This window comes from Apodemus sylvaticus, chromosome 5, assembly GCF_947179515.1.
Source record: "Apodemus sylvaticus chromosome 5, mApoSyl1.1, whole genome shotgun sequence".
NCBI classification, from domain to species: Eukaryota; Metazoa; Chordata; class Mammalia; order Rodentia; family Muridae; genus Apodemus; species Apodemus sylvaticus.
In genome coordinates this window covers 123,864,817-123,879,440 of record NC_067476.1, presented here as the reverse complement: position 1 = coordinate 123,879,440, position 14,624 = coordinate 123,864,817, and the positions used below count along the sequence as shown (strand labels likewise).

The window sequence follows — 14,624 nt, the reverse complement described above, 5'->3', positions numbered from 1 at the left end:
GAAGAGATAAGGAAGGATTCTATATACTAATTAAAGGAATGTTCCAAAAGGAGGGTATTGCAATTCTAAACATTTATACAATGAACACAAGGGCACCCAAGTTCATAAGGTAAACACTACTACATATAAAATCACATATTGACTCTCCCACTGTGGTGTGACTGCAATATCCAACTCTCACAAATAGACTGGTCAGGCAGATAAAAATTAAATAGAGAAAGACTAGAACTAAATGGTGCCATAAATCCAATGGACCTAACAGGCATCTACTAAAGACTATACTTGCTCCTTAGCAACCCACAGAACTTTCTCCAAAATTGGCCACAGATGAGGACACAAAGCAAGGATAAACAAATACAAGGAAATTAAAATAACACCCTGCATCGTATCTGACCACCATGGGTTTAAGCTAGATATAAACATATAAGCGGTAGAGTATACAAATTCATGGAAGCTGAACAACTTACATTGAAGAAAAATTGGATGAAGACAAAACTCAAAAAGAAAATGTAAAATGTTTATAACTGAAGGAAAATAAAAATATAACATGTTCAAAGTTATGGGACAGAAAGAAGGTGATTTTAAGAGATCTGATCATATCATATGTGCCTACATTGAAAAAATAGAGAAACCCATATTAATAACTCAACTCTAGAAAAACAAGAAAAAGCAATACTCAAACTGAGAGGGGAAGAAATGATTAAACGGAGCTAAAAATCAATGAAATAGAAATGAACAAAAGCAAAATACAAGGAATCAATAAAATAAACAGTTGGTTCTTTGAGAAAAACAATATTAAAAACTTCAGTCAAATTAAATTTAAAAAAAAGGAGAAAGAAGATTCAAATTAGTAAAATTAGAGATGAAAAGTGGAACATTATAACACATACCTAGGAAATGCTGAGCATCATAAGGAGCATTTGAAACATCTACATTCTACAAAAAAATGACTTTTTGATTTATATAACTTACACACAAACACACATATACACACACAAACACACACACAGATCTAAAATAATTCTATAAGAAAAGAACTCTTAAAAATATCAGCATCCATATTTTCAAGATGTATAGCAAAGCTATAGCATAAATCCAGCATGTTATTGGCATTAAAATAAATACATTGAGTAACAGAAGATAATTGAAGAGTCAACCATAATTCTATACAACTATGGAAAAAACGTATGTTCTGTAGGATGCTTCTTCGCTTGAGTGATGAAATTTGCATACATGAACTTTTTAGTTTTATGAGTTCTTTTTTCATACCTTTTTAATTTTAATTTTTCATCATATTCAACCCAATATATATTTTATACCAATCATAAAAATGATGGACATGTTATTAAATTAACATAAAAAGATAAAGTCTTTTTGTTTGTTTGTTTTCAGTAGAGCTTAATCTTGTCTCTTACTGTAGTACAAATACAAAATAACAATTTTTAGACATTGGAGTTCATTGTAATAAGGCTGTACTACAATGTCCCTCATATCACCAAAGGATTTCACATCCATAGTAGCTATTCTAAGAGTTGACAGTTCTGCTGCACTAAGGAATGAATTGTAGGCACAATTATTTGGATACAGATTTTCTGCTGTGGTCAAAGCTATTTGACTTGAGTGATGGTCATCATTCTTAGCCCACAGAGAACAGGTTACATTCATTTAAGAAATGGTGTGTGTATTACGATGGTCTATCCATGAAGTCATTCCTCAACTATTTCAGTGAACATGGATCTGCTTGGAGGGTGGCACAGACATTAGGTGAGGGTAAGATTCTGGTTCATTGGTTCTGATGATTTTGAAAAGCATTCATCTCAGAAAAATAGTAACTTATAAGGTCATCTTCTTCAAAATTGACACAATAATTATAAATATCAAGCAAAACATTCAGTCTCACTCTTTGTTGCTCTCTTACATATTGTCTACATTTCTTTTCACTGTATAAATAATTTTGAAATATGTTTTGAAAACCATTGTATAGTGTAAAACATCAAACAAACAATCCTACTTAGAGAGAGGTTGAGATACGAGAAGCATGATTTTGAGACTATTATGTGGTACATAGCAAGACACTGTCACATACAAACAAACAGAAAGTATGTATGGATTGTACAATATTAGAAATATTTCTCCAATTACCAAATAGGAGACACCATTGGGTGACAGCCAACACATTTCTAATTCCTCATATTTTTCAATTTCAATTGATTAGGATATGTTGATAATATTAATTTTTACATTAAGAGATATTAAGGAAAAGTGAGTGTTACTTCCTGTTATTTTTGTTGTTAGAGTTGGAATTATGTTTGTGTGGGTTTGTTGAAAGATTATTTTCTTGCTCTTTCTAGGGTGTTGTTTCCCTCATTGTGTTGGTGTTTTCTATCTATTATCCTTTGTAGGGCTAGATTTGTTGAAAGATATTTGTGTGAATTTGGATTTGTCATGGAATATCTTGGTTTCTACATCTACGGTAATTGAGCGTTTTGCTGGGTATAGTAGCCTGGGCTGGCATTTGTTTCCTCTTAAGATGTGTATGACATCTGCCCAGGATCTTTTAGCTTTCATAGTGTCTGGTGAAAAGTCTGATGTAATTCTGATAGGCCTGCCTTTATATTTTACTTGACTTTTTTCCCTTAGTGCTTTTAATATTTTTTCTTTGTTTAGTGCATTTAGTGTTTTGATTATTACGTGATGGGAGGAATTTTTTTTGGCTCAGTCTATTTGGCATTCTGTAGGCTTCTTGTATGTTCATGAACTCTCTTTCTTTAGGTTAGGAAAGTTTTCTTCTATAATTTTGTTGAAGATATTTACTGGCCCTTTAAGTTGGGAATCTTCACTCTCTTCTATACCTATTATCCCTAGGTTTGGTGTTCTCATTGTGTCCTATATTTCCTGGATATTTTAGGATAGAAGCTTTTTGCTTTTTGTGTTTTCATTGATTGTTGTGTCAATGTTTTCTATGGTATCTTCTACACCTGAGATTCTCTCTTCTGTCTCTTGTATTATGTTGGTGATGAATGCATCTATGACTCCTGGTCTCTTTTCTAGGTTTTCTAGTTCCAGGGTTGTCTCACTTTGTGATTTCTTTATTATGAGGTCTTTTTAATTTGTTGTTTATCTTTACACGTGTGCGTTCAGTATCCTGTTCAGAAAATCCTTTCCTGTGTTAATGAATTCAAGCCTATTTCCCACCTTCTCTTTTATAAGAATCATGGCATCTTATGTTAAGGTCTTTGATCCATTTAGAGTTGTGTTTTATGTAAGTTGATAGATCTGGATGGGTCTATTTTTACTCTTCAACATGTAACTATCCAGTATCATTAGAGCCATTTGTTGCAGTCATTGTCTTTTCTCCAGTGTATATTTTTTGCTTCATTGTCAAAAATGAGGTATCCACGGTTGTATAGAATTATATCTATCACATCTTTACAACAAGAGGCAGGTAATCTGAGTGACATTAGTGACATCTTTCAGCTTGTCTTTCTGTTTATGAACTTATTACATACATACATACATACATACATACATACATTCATATATACATACACATGCATTGTACAAGATGCTGATCTACAGAGGTAACTGTAAGTAAATATCAATATCCAATTTATAGAATTGAATACAAAGAAGACAGACAAGAAGTGCATAATATACCTTGTGATTATATGTGATAAGAAGAAAGTAAGCTTGGGAAGACCTTGAATAAGACATACCTGGCAAGATGGCATCAAACCCAAGGTAAAAGCAGATTAGGGAACGTCTGAGGAATATCTTGGAGAAGAGATATTCAGACCAAAGAGCTTTCAAGGTGGCATGGGAAAATGTTAAACATCACATTCTCTGTGCTAGCTAGTTTTCTGTCAACTTGACACAAGGTAGTCATCTTAGAGGAAGGAGTCTCAATTGACAGAATGCTTCCATTAAGTTTGGACAGCAGGCAAGCCTGTAGGGCATTTTCTTAATTAGTAATTGATGAGGAAGGAACTGGGACATTGTGGGTGGGGCTACACCTGGGTACATGGTCCTGGGTTCTACATGAAAGCAGGCCAAGGAAGCAATGACAAGCAAGCAGGGAAGCAGTACCCCTCCATGGCCTCTTTCCTGTTTGAGTTCCTGTCCTGACTTTAGTGATGGACAGCAATGAAGATGTGTAAGCCAAATAAACTCCTTTTTTTTCCCAAGTCAAATTGGCCATGGTGTTTCATCACAGAAATATAAACCCTAAGACACTTTAAAAAATATGTCAGCATCACAAAATAATATTTCTGTGCTTTAAGGACATCTACTCTTGGCGCTGAGAAGATAGCTAGTTATAAAGTGATTGCTGCACTGGAGTTTGAGCCTTAGCCTTGGGATCCCCAAAACGTACATCAGTTCCTCAAGCATGGAGGCTTGCCTGTAATTTCAGCCAGGAACAGCAGAGAGGAGTCCCCAGAGAAGCTGGCTAGCCAAAGCTTGAATCAAGTCCCTAGTTGACTGAGAGAACCTTCTTTAAAAAAAAAAAAAACAAAACAAACAAACAAAAAAAAAACAAATTGAGCCAGCACCATTTGTTGAAAAGGCTATCTTTTTTCCACTGGATGTTTTCAGCTCCTTTGTTTAAGAAAAAGTGACCATAGGTGTGTGGATTCATTTCTGGGTCTTCAATTCTATTCCATTGGTCCACTTGCCTGTCCCTGTGCCAATACCATGGAGTTTTTAACACTATTGTTCTGTAGTATTGCTTGAGGTCTGGGATACTAATACCCCCAGAAGTTCTTTTACTGTTGAGAATAGTTTTAGCTATCCTGGGTTTTTTGTTATTCTAGATAAATTTGAGAATTGCTTTTTCCAACTCTGTGAAGAACTGAGTTGGGATTTTGATGGGGATTGCATTGAATCTGTATATTGCTTTTGGCAAGATGGCCATTTTAACTATATTAATCCTGCCAATCCATGAGCATGGTAGATTTTTCCATTTTTTGAGGTCTTCGATTTCCTTCTTCAGAGACCTGAAGTTCTTGTTGTAAAGATCTTTCACTTGTTTGGTTAGAGTCACACCAAGATACTTTATATTGTTTGTGGCTATTGTTAAGGGTGTCATTTCCCTAACTTCTTTCTCAGCCTGCTTATCCTTTGAGTATAGGAAGGCAACTGATTTGCTTGAGTTGATTTTATAACCAGCCACTTTGCTGAAGTTGTTTATCAGCTGTAGGAGTTCTCTGGTGGAGTTTTTTGGGTCACTTAAGTATACTATCATGTCATCTGCAAATAGTGATAATTTTACTTCTTGTATCCCATTTACCTCATTATGTTGTCTAATTGCTCTAGAGAGAACTTCAAGTACTATATTGAAAAGATATGGAGAGAGAGGGCAGCCTTGTCTAGTCCCTGATTTTAGTGGGATTGCTTCAAATTTCTCTCCATTTAGTTTGATGTTGGCTACCACTTTGCTGTATATTGCTTTAATTATGTTTATGTATGGGCCTTGAATTCCTGTTATTTCCAAGACTTTTAGCATGAAAGGATGCTGAATTTTGTCAAATGCTTTTTCAGCATCTAATGAAATGATCATATGTTTTTTTTCTTTGATTGTGTTTATGTAGTGGATTGCATTGATGGATTTCTGTATATTGAACCATCTCTGCATCCCTGGGATGAAGCCCACTTGATCATGGTGGATGATCATTTTGATGTGTTCTTGGATTCGGTTGGCAAGAATTTTATTGAGTATTTTTGCATCGATATTCATAAGGGAAATTGGAGGTCAGCATGCAGGAGAATGCGAATTGATCCATTCTCATCTCCTTGTACTAAGCTCAACTCCAAGTGGATCAAGGACCTCCACATAAAACCAGACACACTGAAATAGAAAAGAAACTGGGAAAAACCCTTGAGAACATAGGCACAGGGGAAAAGTTTCTGAACAGAACACCAATAGCCTATGCTCTAAGATCAAGAATTAACAAATTGGATCTCATAAAATTACAAAGTTTCTGTAAGGCAAAGGACACTGCTAAAAGGACAAAACAGCAAACAACAAATTGGGAAAGGATCTTCACCAACCCTACATCTGACAGAGGGCTAATATCCAATATATACAAAGAACTCAAGAAGTTAGACCCCAGGGAACCAAATAACCCTATTAAAAAACGGGGTACAGATCTAAACAAAGAATTTTCACCTGAAGAAATTCAGATGGCCGAGAAGCACCTTAAGAAATGCTCAACATCATTAGCCATTAGGGAAATGCAGATCAAAACAACCCTGAGATTTCACCTCATACCAGTCAGAATGGCTAAGATTAAAAACTCAGGAGACAGCAGGTGTTGGCGAGGATGTGGAGAAAGAGGAATACTCCTTCACTGCACGTGGGATTGTAAGATGATAAAACCACTTTGGAAATCAGTCTGGCAGTTCCTAAGAAAACTGGGCATGACACTTCTGGAGAACCCTGCTATATGTCTCTTGGGCATTTACCCAGAGGATTCCCCAGCATGCAATAAGGACACATGCTCCACTATATTCATAGCAGCCTTATTTATAATAGCCAGGAGCTGGAAAGAACCCAGATATCCCTCAATGGAGGAATGGATACAAAAAATGTGGTATATATACACAATGGAGTGCTATTCAGCAATTAAAAACAATGAATTCATGAATTTTTTTAGGCAAATAGTTGGAACTGGAAAATATTATCCTAAGCGAGATAACGCAATCACAAAAGACTACACATGGAATGCAATCATTGATAAGTGGATATTAATTAGCCCTGAAGCTCTGAACACTGAAGATACAATTAGCATATCAAATGATTCCCATGAAGAAGAAAGAAGAGGGCCCTAATCCTGGAAAGGCTTGATCCAGCATTGTAGGGGAGTACCAGGACAGAGAAAAGGGAGGGGGAAAGATAGTAGAATGGATGGAGAGAAAAGGACCTATGGCACATATTGGGGGGGGGGGGGGGACTGGGAAAGGGGAAGGCTTTTAGAATGTAAACAAAGAATATAGAAAATAAATAAAAAAAATTTTTAAATATTTAAAAAATTTAAAAAATTAAAAAATAGAAATCTTCTTTAAAAATAAAAAAGGTGGATGGTAATTGATCAACATTTTTGACATGAACCTCACTGAGGCCTACACACACACACACACACACACACACCCACAAGGTGACAACATAATACCTACATGTGAACACCTCACATATACATATGAAAAATAGAAATAAAAGACCTATTCTTACAGAGAATGCACACAAACTGAAGAAAATAAAACATTATTTAGGACTTAGTAATATGAAAATCTAGCAAGATTTACCACATGCTTATTATTCTGGTGTTGAAGATGAAATATTGCTTTCAATTTTCAAAGGTCATGTTCTATGGAATGCATTCATCACATGAGAGAAGGCATCCCATGTCCACATATACTGATTATCCAAATAACACAGGACTAAGTATGGATAGTCTGTAGACCATTTTCATACAGGAAATATGCGTGAAGAATGCACAGACAAGTGTACTGCCTGGTCTTCAGAGATTATTCCAATTGTCTGTCTGCGTGCCCCCAGAATGGAAATTGTGATTATAAAACTTAAAAGAGCTGTATTTGGCAAAGTCTTTCAAGGTTCTGATAGGTTCTGATATGCTAATATACCTTGACATAGGATTTTCTCACACAGGAGCTCAAAATAGGTAAAACAGGATTATAGCAACAACTTCACCTGACCCAGCAACGTCTGCTGTCTTTTGTCAACTACCATGCCAGTTCTAGAAAAGTCAATGTAACAATTCAATCAGAGCCTGGCAGAATTTGCCTTTTACACCTGTCAAGACAGAGAGTGATTGTGCTTCCAAGGCCGTTGCACTTGAAGGAAATGTATGGAAATTAGAAATAGGCCACATCTTAAAAGAAACTGCCCATTTTCTGAGTGCCTAGCTGAGTTTCCTTCTATTTAATATAAAAATAGAAAGGGAAGGGCAGTGAAGGGTTAGGCTAGAAGTACACGGTGAAATGTGTTTTCTCCCTGCAGAGTCACCGCGATGACGATTCTACCACCTCTTGCCTTGACACAAACACTCTGTGGTCTTCAATTAGATTAATTGCTCATGTGGTAAAAATCCATCTGGGGTAATAAACGTAGCTGAGTTCGGAGACATGACAAATTTGAGATTGCCTTGAATGCAAACAAAGGCAGGATACAGGTGGGGCCCCACCACTTTTTATTTAGATTTTTATTCTTAGTAAATTAGGACTCTGAGGAATAGAGACAATGGTCTCAGAAAATAAAAAATATAGTCCTGCTACTAAATACATTGCAAAATGTCTTCTAAGATGACTGTGAATATTCATACAATATTACAGATAATTTAAACTAAACTCTAATTCTCTGTGAGATATGAAAGACAGAGGGGGGAAAAAACAGTCCTGCAAACTACCCCTTGATATGTGCTGCAGATTTGATTCCGGCCAGAAACTGGCCACAGATGTGACTGTATCCATGGTGTCCCTCCAAGGATAGCCTCTACATTCCGCAAACCATCTTGGAAAAAAAGAAAATGAAACTCACATCGTTACCAGAACTTGTTACAGTAACAAAAATAAAACTTAAAAAGTTAAATTCTATGAAAGAAAAATGATGTTAAAGTTCATAATGCCTCCTGTCTAAAACAGAGATTTTTTTATTAGAAATATGCTCACTATATTTTGATTATTTCAAAGCATAGATTCACTAGGGAAAATTGAGCACAGCTAGCTTTTATTTGACTGGAGCATTTTGTAGACTGTTCAGTGGTATGGACACTCATGTATTTACCAGATCAGGAGTGAGCTAATTCTGTGAGTGTCCATTTCTCTACTTCTGTGGAGCTCTGGGAGTGGCCCCCTTCCTAGATGTTAGGTCAAACATTTGCATACAGGTGTTTCTTCACTTCTCCAGCTCTCTTTCCTCCCTCTCCTGGCCTCCCTGCATTCTTCACCTCTTTCCCTACACTGAGGAAGCAAGAGGAGGTGCAGGGAAGAGAAGAGGGTGTTTCTAAGGCTCTGTAACTTAGTACTTAAACTCAGAAAAGCTAAGAGAGATGCCAACCTGCGAATGCACACATTTTTCTTTGAAAACCTTTATATCTCTTTTTTCTTCCCCTCAGTAAAAGAAAAATGTAAGGTTTCTTTAAAGAGAAATATTTTTGACTAAAACTATTACAGACAATGAATCTGAGGCAAGTTTGAATAATCTCACAAATGCCTTAATTTCAAAATTATAAATTTTGTCTAAGGTAAGAAAAGATCATTTCATTTCTAAGTAAATTTTCATTCACCCAAACATTCTTATATTTATTCATTAATTAATCCACTAGTTAGGGTTAGGGTTAGGGTTAGGGTTAGGGTTAGGGTTAGGGTGTGGAACATTTGTTGAGTGCCAGAAAGTTCAATAACCATGTAAAGTGGCCCTAGGGCCACAGCCATGAAACAAGTCATAGGAGATGGCGAGACAGATACTCATGTAATCTCAAAGACAGAAGAGATGAGATTTCAGGTTCTCATACACATTATGAAGAAAATAAAAACAGGTGCTAGGATAAGAAAACTGAGGTGACAGAGGGGGCAGGTCCCCAGAGGCTTTAGCGAAGAAAAGCTACAGACGTGATACCTGCATGGTAACAAGGTACTAGCAAGGTACAGATGCAATGAGAAAGGAAGGAAGCTGTCATATCAGGGAGGAAAGTAACAGTCAGTGGGGGCAGGGCAGGGGGCACCTAAAACAGAAAGATGGCCAAGCAATTGGCCCTGAATGTTGTAGATAGAGGAATAAAAAAGGGGTAAAAAAATCTATAGCTGAGTTAAGCATGTATTTTACACAAAAGAGGGACTTCTTTAGAGGGTTTTAAGGAGGGGTGGATAATTTTGGATATGGCATAAAGAAGGCATTAAGTAGAAGTATAAAGTAAAAGGATTTCCGAGACATACTTGCCACCTTTTGCTCATATTTCCGTCTCTGACTCCCAGTCTTAGGGAATGGGAAGGGCAGTGAGAGTCTAGCTGCATTCTAGGACCCAGAGTGAGGATAACCCCCCAACTCCCGCCAAAATGATGGGGCCACTCTGGAGTGTCAGGGACCTGCACGTCTCGCACACACTTAGTTCTGCCATCACTAAGCTTGAGAGCTTGGGTAAGTAACTGTTCTTACTTTCTTAATATATTTGTAATATATAATAACTATAATATACACTTTACATGGTTATTCCAGCTATTTATATGGCATAGTGGTTTTAAAGGTGTAAAGGATATGGTAAGACTCAGTAAAACACACAAATCCTGATAGCACCTCTCTGTAAGCTTGATCAGGTGATACTTACAGATCCATGCTGACTACTTGCAAAATTTCCACTAAGAATAAGAAGATGAATCATCTGACAATAGAGACCTAGTAAGCATCCCAATCTTATTTCTGAGTGGATCGTATTTCCAGCTGTCAACATTGTGAGAAAGATTATTCGAAATGAGCTAATTTTGCGAACTGCCTGCCATCACACTATGCTACAGAATTAGCGGGGTGAGACACAGCTGATATTTCCAACTTTTCATAGGACAGAAGTGGATAAGCAAGAGAACACAGGAGGCACAATGCAGTAAATGAGCCCCAAGTTCCACCTCAGGTGGAGGGGCCTCTGCTTGTGGCTTGCTCTGAATGTCCTTGTCCCATCTGAGTTCACTTGCAGGAATCAAGGCCATGAATGCTAACAGCAACACCATGCCACACGCCCACTCACCCTTGTGTCTCCAATTGTTCAGCACACTTTCAAGGAAGGATGGAAGGAGGTTTGGTTTGGTTTTCCTTTGTTTTGTTTTTCACACTCCAGAGGCAGGCAGTAACCACAGAAAATGGTTTCTTTGAGTAAGGGTCCAGATTCCTGTCCCTATGTGGCCAGTTCAAGGACTATTCTATGTAAGATATCTATTAAGATTTCATTTCAGGAACCCTTATCCTTAATATGATCTTTAAAATAACTCTTTCCTATGGGCAAGGTATATGGATTAGTAGCCAAAGGCAATTGCCACCAAGCCTGATAGCCTGTTGTTTGATTCCTGAATTTCCACATGGTCTAAGAAAATAACTGATTCCTGTAAGGTGAGGTGTCCTCTGACCTCTATGCACGCACCTTGGCATACACAGGTCTCCCTAGATTAAAAAAAAAATTAAATATCTTTTGGATAGAAAGAAGGCATGCCTCGATTAACTTTTGCCCTTTCCATTGTACTGAAATTACTGATCAAATAAACCCTCATTTCCATCATTATATCAGGATTTTGCTTGTGAAGAATCCAAACTAGATTGTCCTATCAAGTCACCAGGCAAGGTCACAAACTCAGTGGTCACAGAGGCTCCCTCACACAGGACAGCCTGTACTCATGCATCAGCATCTTGATAATCACAATGGATGAAATAAAATGCACAAATGGATGAAAATACATAAAATAGAGGACATGGTCTAAGGAGAAGGCTTGGGTTTCAGGGGCACTATAAGTGAGGCCCATGGCCTTGTGGACACTAGGACCCTCAACAACTAGACCTATAGTATGCAATAAACATTTTTCACAAGAAATGTGTATAAAATGCCTGTGAAATTAATTGCTGTCTGACTGGCAATTTTGACAGAATTCAGTCAGAAACTGAAACATGTTGAGGCAGGCACTGGCACACAACACCAACCTAGTCAGATGTACATCTTGATTTACTGCAGATGGGCACTGAGTCATTTGCCAATTTGAATGTTCCTGATGAGATTTTACAAAATATAGCTGCTCTCCAACAATATCAGCCTTCAGTCAAAAGCGGAACAGCACAGGTGATGAGACAAATCATTCATGGGCACGCATTGCACATACGTGCACACAGATCAAGGTTGGCATCAGTGTTTCAATCCCGTTAAATCACATTTTGTGCAAAGTCCAAATCCTTATTTTTGTTGCTGAAGATGCATGTGTTTAACCATTTAAGTACTCATTTGTAAATATGTGCTTTCTCTATGAGGAAAATACATGGCAGTGATCACAAAATTTCTCTAGATTCCCAATCCTCACTTGACATTCTTTCCTCTAGTATCAAATTCAATCAAGGTTCTTTCTACTCATCTGATACGTTTTTTCTTTATCAACTGAAACCCTCGACTTGAGACACAAAAGATTAAAAATGAGGGTTGATCAAACTCCAGTGATGTTAATGGTGGGCATGTTTTATGCAGTGACAGTAGTACCAGAGAACTGTTTTGTATAGAACAGCAATCACCAAAGAACTGGTTGCATGTGTACAGGTTAATGGGCTTCAAAGGGCAGGAGGAATTCTCCATGAATCCCCATGAGAAATATTAGAGGATTTCTCTCCATGACAAGTGTTCAAAAGATTTTACTTCTAAGTGTTACCATTCTCTGACTTTCATTTTGTCAAGCATGATGTGTCTTCCTTCAATGATTAGGAAGCCTTCTTCCACGGAGCCAAAGGCCTTGATAAACACCACAAGTAAAGAGGAAGATATCAATATATTTAATATATAAAGATACAATATATTTAATATATAAATAAAAAGTAATGAATGCCCACTAATTCCACTCCAGAATATCCTGTTGGGTTATACTATAATAAAAGTTGTTCATTGTATATAATCTTGCCAATACAAAGCATTTATCTACTATGTCTTGGCTACCCAATGCAATGAAAGTCTAGGTTTGGTTAAATAAAGCACAGTAGCTTTGGAGTATCCTACAGAACAATCTGATGGATAATCAACTCTGCCTTCCCACTGCTGATATTTCACCATTTAAGGCACTATTATTCACTACACATGGATGTTTGGGGGTTTTTTGGTTTGTTTGGTTGGTTGTTTGGTTGGATGATTGGTTTTGTTTTAGGTTTTTTTTGAACAGGGTTTCTCTGTGTCAACTTCACTGTCCTGGAACTTAGACTGGCCTTGAACTCAGAGATGTGCCTACCTCTACCTCCCAAGTACTGGGATTAAAGGCGTGTGCCAACACAGCCTGGTTTCATAAATGCTTATTAATCTGCAGCTTCACAGTCAAGCAGTCCATTGAAAGCAATGCACAAATCCTTGGCAGAACTTCTAGTACAAGAAGGCAACCCTCCTATGGATGTTTAATGGAAGCAAGAAAGTACTGACCTCACCTTCCATTCTGAAGGATCTTAGGGGTTCATTCAAGTCTGCAAAGCAATGCAGCAGTTCCCTTAGAGAAGGCAATTTACTTTACCTACATAATAAATAAGAAATACTCAGCAACTCCCAGGAGACTTCTTTCTCCATCTTTCTGATCAGGTTGAGCTCAGGGGCTTACTTGTAAGTCTTTCAGGTCACTGATAAATTTTACTAGGAATGAAATCTTCATTTGGAATTCACCTATGTCAGTACTTTCTTAAATCAATAGTTGAGTTATGAACTTTTGCAGGAGTGACGTTACCTTTACTACATTCTTGCATTTCTATGTTCATTTGTGTATCTGTTGCTTTGAATGTCCCTTCTGAATTTGGGCCTGGGAAACTTATTGAATAGCCTACTCTGGAAGTTTAGCATGCAGTGCCACTTAGCGAGGAAAAAAATAAAATGATGTAGCATAAACAACCTTAAAGTCTACAAGAATATGGAGAGTAGAAATAACAGAAAACTAACATAGCACATACTGTGAAAGTTAAAAATGATGTGGTTTTAAGTTTAAAATGTTTAGAAATAGTACATGAATGAGATAAGGGAGGGAATCAGGGAAGGGGGAAATAGAAGAGGACCGAGGATAAATAAAAAGAAAAAGAAGGGAGAGGAGGAGAATTCTGGGGAGAAGAGAGAAGAAAATGGGGTGGGTTTCTTAATAAGGAACAAGCTCAAGATCAAATCTAGATATATATAACAAAGAGGTTTAAAATATATATTTAAAAACATTAAAGAAAAAAAAATCCCAACAGGGTAAAGTAAAAACAGAGTGTGTAAAGAGTGGCAGAAATGAAAGGGCAACAGAGGAAATCCAACTAGACGAAAGAATGAAATGCCCCAAATAGGAGGGATGTGTGAACAAGATTTGATGAACATATGAGGATCATAACAAATAACATTTGAAAAGGTGAAAATATAGTAAAAATATAATAAAATGGGTAAAAATCCAACTAAACTTGCATGGAAAAGGCATCAGGAGACAAAGAGGTAAAAACAGTGAGTCATCATGACTTCTCCCTGGGACCTCAAACTGTGCCTGGTACATACGTGTACATTGACCTTGTTGACTCTTTCCTATATTGGAAGCCGTTGCAGAGTCTGTATTGCACGAGTGTGTGGTGTTTGGTAGGATGGTCTTCAACATTAGTAGCTTCCCTTCTTTGCATAGCAGGAGGCTCTGCTGGACACACTTAGCTTTCTCTGAGCTTGGCAGACTCTCGCAACCTCCAGAGATTCCCCAGACTACACCCACTGAAATGGCTGCCTCAGTTAAGGATATCTGCCAGCAGGGTTGGCAACTACGGAGCTAAGATGGCTATGGGGGAGAAATCAGAATCTCCTTTATACTTTCACAGCCCCCAGAGAGTGAATCACCTGATGGAGCTGAGAGTATCATGTGCACCCCCCACCCCACCCCAGCACTCAAGA

General features: G+C 37.4%; 1 protein-coding gene across 11 annotated transcripts in view; it reads right to left on the bottom strand.

Annotated features, from left to right (window-relative positions):
- The window catches only part of Macrod2 (mono-ADP ribosylhydrolase 2), a 2,114,706-nt gene that overhangs the window by 1,609,832 nt on the left and 490,250 nt on the right, over positions 1–14,624 (bottom strand). The window lies entirely within an intron of this gene.